This window comes from Globicephala melas, chromosome 8 (genome assembly GCF_963455315.2).
Source record: "Globicephala melas chromosome 8, mGloMel1.2, whole genome shotgun sequence".
Classification (NCBI taxonomy): domain Eukaryota; kingdom Metazoa; phylum Chordata; class Mammalia; order Artiodactyla; family Delphinidae; genus Globicephala; species Globicephala melas.
In genome coordinates, this window is record NC_083321.1 from 11,076,875 (window position 1) to 11,084,585 (window position 7,711).

The 7,711-nt window shown below is 43.7% G+C and overlaps 1 pseudogene; it reads left to right on the forward strand.

Annotated features, from left to right (window-relative positions):
• Positions 1 to 6,099: 6,099 nt before the first annotated feature.
• LOC115848556 (elongation factor 1-alpha 1 pseudogene) lies at positions 6,100 to 7,225 on the forward strand (annotated as a pseudogene).
• Positions 7,226 to 7,711: the final 486 nt, after the last annotated feature.

Here is a 7,711-nt window from a genome sequence, read left to right on the forward strand (position 1 = left end):
AGTTATGTCCAAAGCTGCCTCCAGCATTTACTGACCTACTGTGCCCACTCCATTTTCTGGAGTGTGACGGAGCAGCCCTGAGAAGTGAGAATGCCTTTTACCCACCCTGATCTCCACCACTATGGTTTCGCAAGAGCAGGTCACAGGACACATGGCGAAATCCTTCGCTGAGCAAAGGCATTTCATTTTATGGACACGTGGCAGAGCAAAATGAACAAATCCTGAAAAATCAACAAACACTCAGGTTTCCGAGTTGCTTCCTGCGGCCGGCATCAGTGGCAATGTACTCCTACTCAGCTTAGCCCCATCAGTGACCCCAAATCATCCTAGCCTGCTGGAGTCAAGGGATATTTGTCACACATCTTCTGTCATACCTGCCCCTTTCTTTTGTCTGATAAGTTAATGATACTTATTATGTGAAGGTCAAAGCTTAGAAGTTATTAAGACATCTTTAGACGTTTGAACTCAACAGACCTCAGAAGCTATCCAGTCTAATTTCCTCAGGTTTTCCACTGGTTCTCTACACCTACTCTTACCCCATCCCTGAAAACACCTCACTACACCTCCATTCCTGCAGCATTCAGTTATGAACTTAAGAATGACTCCCAAAGGGAAATTTTCCATGACTCATCCACCACTAATACCCTAGCTAGATCCATTTCTTCTGATGCATGTTCTCTTAAAACTCTGTATATCTCCTGCACATAACTCATCCCAAATGCAGATAAATATTTGTACAGTTACTTGTAAGATGCATGCCTCCTCCTCGACACTGGAAAGTAGATCCCATGAAGTCAAAGAACATATTGAAATGGTAGTCCCTAGCTAGGGGCTTATCAGTCAATACCCACTTGACGGATGAATAACGAATGAATGTAAATAATGAATAAATAAATAATAAATGAATGAATGAAACTTCATAGAGTAGTTGTGAAGATAAAGTAAAAAAAGAATACATCCTAACATGCACAGTGTCTGGTGTATATTAGAAGCTTATGAAATAATATTAGATCCCTTGGTAGCTAACGCTTGAAGGAAAAGCATTAACATTTTGTATTCAATGTTTTTATACTTACTGTTATGACATAAATATTTCCCGTACTATTTTTTAACTTAATTAATTTATTATTTTTAACAATTTTTATTTATTTTTGGTTGTGTTGGGTCTTTGTTGCTGCACCTGGGCTTTCTCTAGTTGTGGCGAGTGGGGGCTACTCTTGATTGCGGTGCACGGGCTTCTCACTGCGGTGGCTTCTCTTGTTGTGGAGCACGAGCTCTAGGCGTGCGGGCTTCAGTAGTTGTGGCACATGGGCTCAGTAGGTGTGGCTCGTGGGCTCTAGGGCACAGGGTCAGTAGTTGTGGCTCACGGGCTTAGTTGCTCCACGGCATGTGGGATCTTCCCGGACCAGGGCACAAACCCTTGTCCCCTGCATTGGCAGGCAGATTCTTAACCTCTGCGCCACCAGGGAAGCCCTCCCATACTATTAAAGTCTTTGGATAAACACAATTTAAATGATTCCATGATATAGTCACATGGTATATTAGTTTGGGTGCTTTTGGCTTAAAGTAAGAAAAAAAAAAAAAAAAAGCCCTGATTCAAAATGGCTGTAGTAATAAGGAAATTTGGTATCTCATCAAATTGAGAGTCCAAATGTAGACCGGGCTTGAGGTTGGTGCCTAGCAGCAAGCCCTTGATGTCATCAAGGAAGCAGGTTCTTTTTCCTTCTGTGATCACCATTGGTTTCATTCTGAGGTTGGTTCTCTTTATGATTGACTTGGCTGCCAGTACAGGGTCTTGTTAACATGCAAGAGATACACAGAAAGAAGTTCCAACCAGACTTACACTTTCCAGGAGAACATCACGCTCTGATGGCTCAGACCAGTGGTTCCCTAATAATTACGAATATGAATTCTTAAATTATCATATTTTATCTTGAATTAATATGACTCCATTTCACATACAATGTAATAACAACATAATTTCATTTGCCTCCCCCCTTTGTGCTATCGTTAAATAATTTTCTGCTACATTTGCTATACCTCTGTGGTATCCAGTTATTATATTTGGATTTAAAATAGTCAATTGTTTTGAAGGAATTTAAGAAAAGAAACATAGGTTTAAACCACTTAATATTTTCAATGGTCTCCCTTTCTAACTGCAGTTCCAAAAATGTCATTGAATTTAATTCCCTTTTGGCCTACAGACTTTTTTTTCTTGTAGGGCAGATGTGCCTTGTTTATCTGAAAATGTTTATATTTTGCCTCCATTTCGAAAGGATATTTTGCTTGATACGGAATTTTAGGTTGAGAGTCGTTTTTCTTCCAGCATTTTTAAAATGTTATTTTATTGTAATAGGAAAGAGTCTTTGTATTCTATTACAAGTTAATCACTAAAGGGATGTTGCCTGTAAGCTTAAGTTACACATAATGGCCTATCTCTGGGAACCCTGCTTCTCAGGTAATGAACATTAAGCTAAAATACCTTTGTTAAGCTCACAAGAAACATCCTGACCAGGCCCACCTGTGAATGACTGCAGGGAGGAAGAAATGAACACATCCCCTCCAGAGGCTGATGGGAACCAGGAAGTGTATGACTTTACTCCCTCCCCTTTTAGGATAAAAGAAACTTGAATTCTAACTCAGGCAAGATGGTTCTTTGGGACACGAGTCCACCATCTTTTTGGTCTGCTGGCTTTCTGAATAGCTGCTGTTCCTTGCCCCACCGGCTTGTCTCTCCATTTATTGGCCTATTGTGCTGCAAACAGTACAAGCTTGGACTTGGTAACAAATTTGGGGGAGCCAGCCAGCCAGGGGCCTTGCTGCTTGTGGCCAGCTGCCCCACACACCATGCCCCACCCCCCCACCCCCATTGGGGGACTTTTCTGGTAAGGCCCTAGCAGCTGCTGAGACCACTTGTCCTGAGAATCTGCCCTTCAAAATTCCCCAAAGCAGCGCTCGGCAGTTGGAGCAAGGAATTGACATCTGGCAGATGACGGGCTCCATACAGTAGGGTAAGTCGCTCTGGTGTGGATAGCTGGAAACTCTATTTGGGGCTTTTTCTCTGGAATAAGCTAATTTATTTTGTATTTGAGAGGGAGGCCCTATTGGAGAGAGAAAAGAGTTGTTGGGCTTCTACCCAATTTGTGAACCGGTTTGTCTGTTTCTTTGGATGCTAGCATTTGTGTGTGCCATTTGTGTTTTGTTTGTCTTGAATTTCTGTCTTTTTTTTTTTTTTTGCAGTACGTGGGCCTCTCACTGTTGTGGCCCCTCCCTCCGTGGAGCACAGGCTCTGGACGCACAGGTTCAGCGGCCATGGCTCACGGGCCCAGCCGCTCCACGGCATGTGGGATCTTCCCGGACCGGGGCACAAACCCGTGTCCCCTGCATCGGCAGGCGGACTCTCAACCACTGCGCCACCAGGAGAGCCTGAATTTCTGTCTTTAAAAGTGGATTTTTATCCACTTTCTATCTATAAAGAAAATCCTCTGAGGCACATTTTGGATAAGTGATCTGATTACAGCCATGAACCCATGACTGAGAGGAAAATGATATTTTATAGTAACGATGTGTGGCCACAGTACCCGTTAGGATCTCCACAAGGGGTTTAGGCATGGTAATCTTGGGACCCTGTGTACCATGTACTGTCAGCCTTGCTGTGTTAATTACATAGCTTGTGGTCTCCTGTGTTGTTGGTATATGTAAAACCCCAAGACCAAACTTGGGGGTTTATCTAGGATTTTCTCTTTGTCTTTTGGGGTTTTTCGTTTCATTTTGTTTGGCACTGTTTCTCCATTTACAGCCAAATCAATTTTGTGATATTTAAAACTTTTACTGGTGTCAAATGGAGGAAAGGAATAGAAAGGGGAAAAGAGACCTGTCTGTGGGACATTCCCCGGGAGAAGAGAAAGGTTCAACCTGGTTTCTAAAATCACCAAAAGCCCCAGCCCAGAATTCAGCCCAGTTGCTTGATACCAAGGCAAAAAGTCATCCTTTTAATGGTTAGAGATGATCAAATCCTATTTATGGCTTTACAGTGGCTTTTTGAATGATTCTATAGCTATTTTGTGAAGAAGCAGGGAAGAATGATGAAATCCTTTATGTGTAAGCATTTGTGCTATTATATCAGGGAAAATAAGAAAAGGAAGAGAAAAAGAGTAAGGATATGTTCCTTCAAATCTTAAAATCTTAACTCCTCCAACTGAGCTAGCTGTCCCAGCCGCTCTGCCTGTTCTGCCAATACATCCACCCCTTCCACCACCTTCCGTTCCTATCCAGCCCCAATTCCTGACACTGGGGGCCAGGACTTCCCCTCCTTCTAGGGATCAATTAGAAAATCCTATGTTAGTTTCTGGGGCACAGGGACTTGGTCTGGTATCATCTTCTAAGACCCAACAGGGCAGCCAGTTTGGCCAGGAGCCACTCCCAGGGCAGGGCAATTTCCATTATCCTACGTGTGCTGTTATCACACGTAGGGGGCTAAATGCAACTGACCAGGCAGTTGGGTTTCTCAGGCTTCTTTAACTGGAAGGATCACAACCCTTCTTACAGGAAGGATCTTCTACACCCGAAGCCCATTTGGCAGTACCCACAGCTGAACCAAATTGGGACCATGATAAAGGAAGAATGCACTTATTAGAGCATTATTTATTAGTGCATCTTGGCAGGGCTTTGAAAATGGACACCAAAGCGAATGAGTTTAAACAATGTTCAAGAAATTCAGCAAAACAAAGGAAGACTTCTCTGAACTTTTGGAAAGGATTTATCAGGACTACAGATGCCATACTAATACAGACCCCAAAGCCCCTGAAAATATTAGAATGGTAAATTTGACCTTTTTTTGAGCTAAGTACCTAAGATATGAAGAGAAGTTTGCAAAGATTAGATGGTGCATTTAGAATGAACCCTTCTCAACTGGTAGGTGTTGCTTTTAAAGTGTGCAACAGGGAACAACAGAACGCCACTTTCCTGGCAGCGGCATTGAATACCTAAAAGGCAAGTAACCCAAAGAGAGGTAAGCCACTGTTGGGGAAGGAATAATGCACTTACTGTAAGGAAGACCATTGGAAAACAGAAGAAAGATGATAAAAGATGAGAGCTTCTCATACGGTAGAAAGAGAGGAACACAGTGATGAATGAAGAAGCCCAGAGGCTCCCTTGGACTTGAGGCATCTAATTCCCCACAGGAGCCCCCAGTGAAATTGACAGTGGGGAATGAGCTGATGAACTTTCTGATAGACCTCACCCTGAAGTTTTTCACCAGAACAGCTTGACATCAGAGTTTCACCAGACCACACTTGAAGCCTACAGATGGCGCTCATGAAAATCCCAGGAAAGGAGACGGAGCTCTCCCCCCACCCCTGCCCCCAGGTCTACAAAAAGATTAGACCAGAAGTGTGTGCTGTCAGCACCCCAGGGAAGGCCGAAAACACATGGTCAGTATGAAAACCATTAAAAAGGAATGCTGGGACACCTAATCTAAAACAATATACTCTAGGCAAGGGGATCACTTCTCCCACAGATTGACTTGTCAAAATACAAACCAGTGTATTCAGAAAAGGACAGAGAGGGCCAAAGAGTGGGGTTTCACTTGGATCACACCTCATCTGGCTGGAAATGTAGTGCACAGCTGCTTTGATCCCTGAGGCACTCTTGGGCACTGTGCTGTAGCACATTCAAAATAGTGCCCATTACGGGGGAGATGCCAAATTACAATGGATTCAAAAGTATATAATGGGGCCTTACCTACACAACACCATCCAGCGAGTCAATCAGAATTGCATGATTTGTGCTAAAAATAAACCCAAAGACTGCTGTTGGATGTCCCCAGATGAGGACCCAACATAGGAACCCGTGCCACTGAGGACTGGACTCAAATGCCTTGAGCTGCAGGAAATTTCAGATACCTGCCAGTATTTGTGGATACTTTTTCAGGATGGGTGGAAGCATATCCCACCTGGACAGAAAGTCTCTGAAGAGGATGCCTGGGTCTTGAACAAACTGAAAGCTGAACGTGAGTGTGGTATCACCATTGATATCTCCCTGTGGAAATTCGAGACCAGCAAGTACTATGTGACCATCACTGATGCTCCAGGACACAGAGACTTTATCAAAAACATGCTGACCCAGGCTGACTATGCTATCCTGATTGTTGCTGCTGGTGTTGGTGAATTTGAAGCAGTTATCTCCAAGAATGGGCAGACCCATGAGCATGCCCTTCTGGCTTATACTCTGGGCGTGAAACAGCTAGTTGTTGGAGCTAAAACAACAGATTCCACAGAGCCACCCTACAGCCAGAAGAGCTATGAGGAGGTTGCTAAGTAAGTCAGCACCTACATTAAGAAAATTGGCTACAACCCTGACATAGTAGCTTTTGTACCAATTTCTGGCTGGAACAGTGAAAACATGCTGGAGCCAAGTGCTAGGTTCAAGTGGTTCAAGGGATGGACAGTCAGCCCTGGAGATGGCAATGCCAGTAGCATCATGCTGCTTGAAGCTCTGGATTGCATCCTGCCACCAATTCATCCAACTGACAAGTCCTTGTGTCTGCCCCTCCTGGACATCTACAAAATTAGTACTGGTACTGTCCCTCTGGGTCGAGGGGAGACTGGTGTTCTCCAGCCTGTCATGGTGGTCACCTTTGCTCCAGTCAACATTCCAACTAAAGTAAAGTCTGTTGAAATGCACCATGAAGCTTTGAGTAAAGCCCTTCCTGGTGACAGTGTGGGCTTCGTCGTCAAGAACGTGTCTGTCAAAGATGTTCATCATGGCAATGTGGTTGGTGACAGCAAAAATGACCCACTGATGGAAGCAGGTGGCTTCCAGCTCAAGTGATTTTCTTGAACCATATCAGTGCTGGATATTCACCTGTGCTGGATCGTCACACAGCTCACATTGCTTGCAAGTTTGCTGAGCTGAAGAAGAAGGTTGATCATCATTCTGGGAAAAAGCTGGAAGATAGCCCCAAATTCTTGAAATCTGGTGACGCTGCTATCGTTGATATGGTGATTGGCAAGCCCATGTGTGTTGAGACCTTCTCTATCCTCCTCTGGTCATTTTGGTGTTTGTGACATGAGACAGATAGTTGCTGTGGCTATCATCAAAGCAGTGGACAAGAAGGCAGCTGGAGTTGGCAAGGTCACCAAGTCTGCCCCGAAAGCTCAGAGGGCTAAATGAATATTATCCCCAGTATCTGCCACCTCAGTCTTAATCAGTGGTGGAAGAACGGTCTCAGAACTGTTTGCCTCAATTAGTCATTAAAATTTAATAGTGAAAGACTGGTGAATGATTAACAATGCATGATAAAACTTGCAAAAGGAAAGGAGAATGCTTTGTGGACCACTTGTTTTGTGTGTAGTAGTTTTTCAAATCAGCACTTTAGAAAAACTCACACATAAATAAAAAATCAGTACTTTTTAATTGGTTAAAGCCCTCCTGAAGGAAATTGTCCCCTGATTTGGATTAAGGCATTGGAACAACATTCATCCTGGAGACCGCAATCAACAGGAAAAACTGAGAAAATGAATATTAATTTAACTTGGGATACAGCCTTGTCAGCTGCCCTGTTATGGGTCAGTGGCTCCCAGAAGCAGGCTTAAATTAAGCCCCTTTGAAATATTGTCTGATAGGCCATTCCAGGTGTCTGCCTCAGTGGGAGAATCCAGAAATGCTCTAAAAGAACTAGCGGTTGCCAAATATGGTAGAATATTGAGCA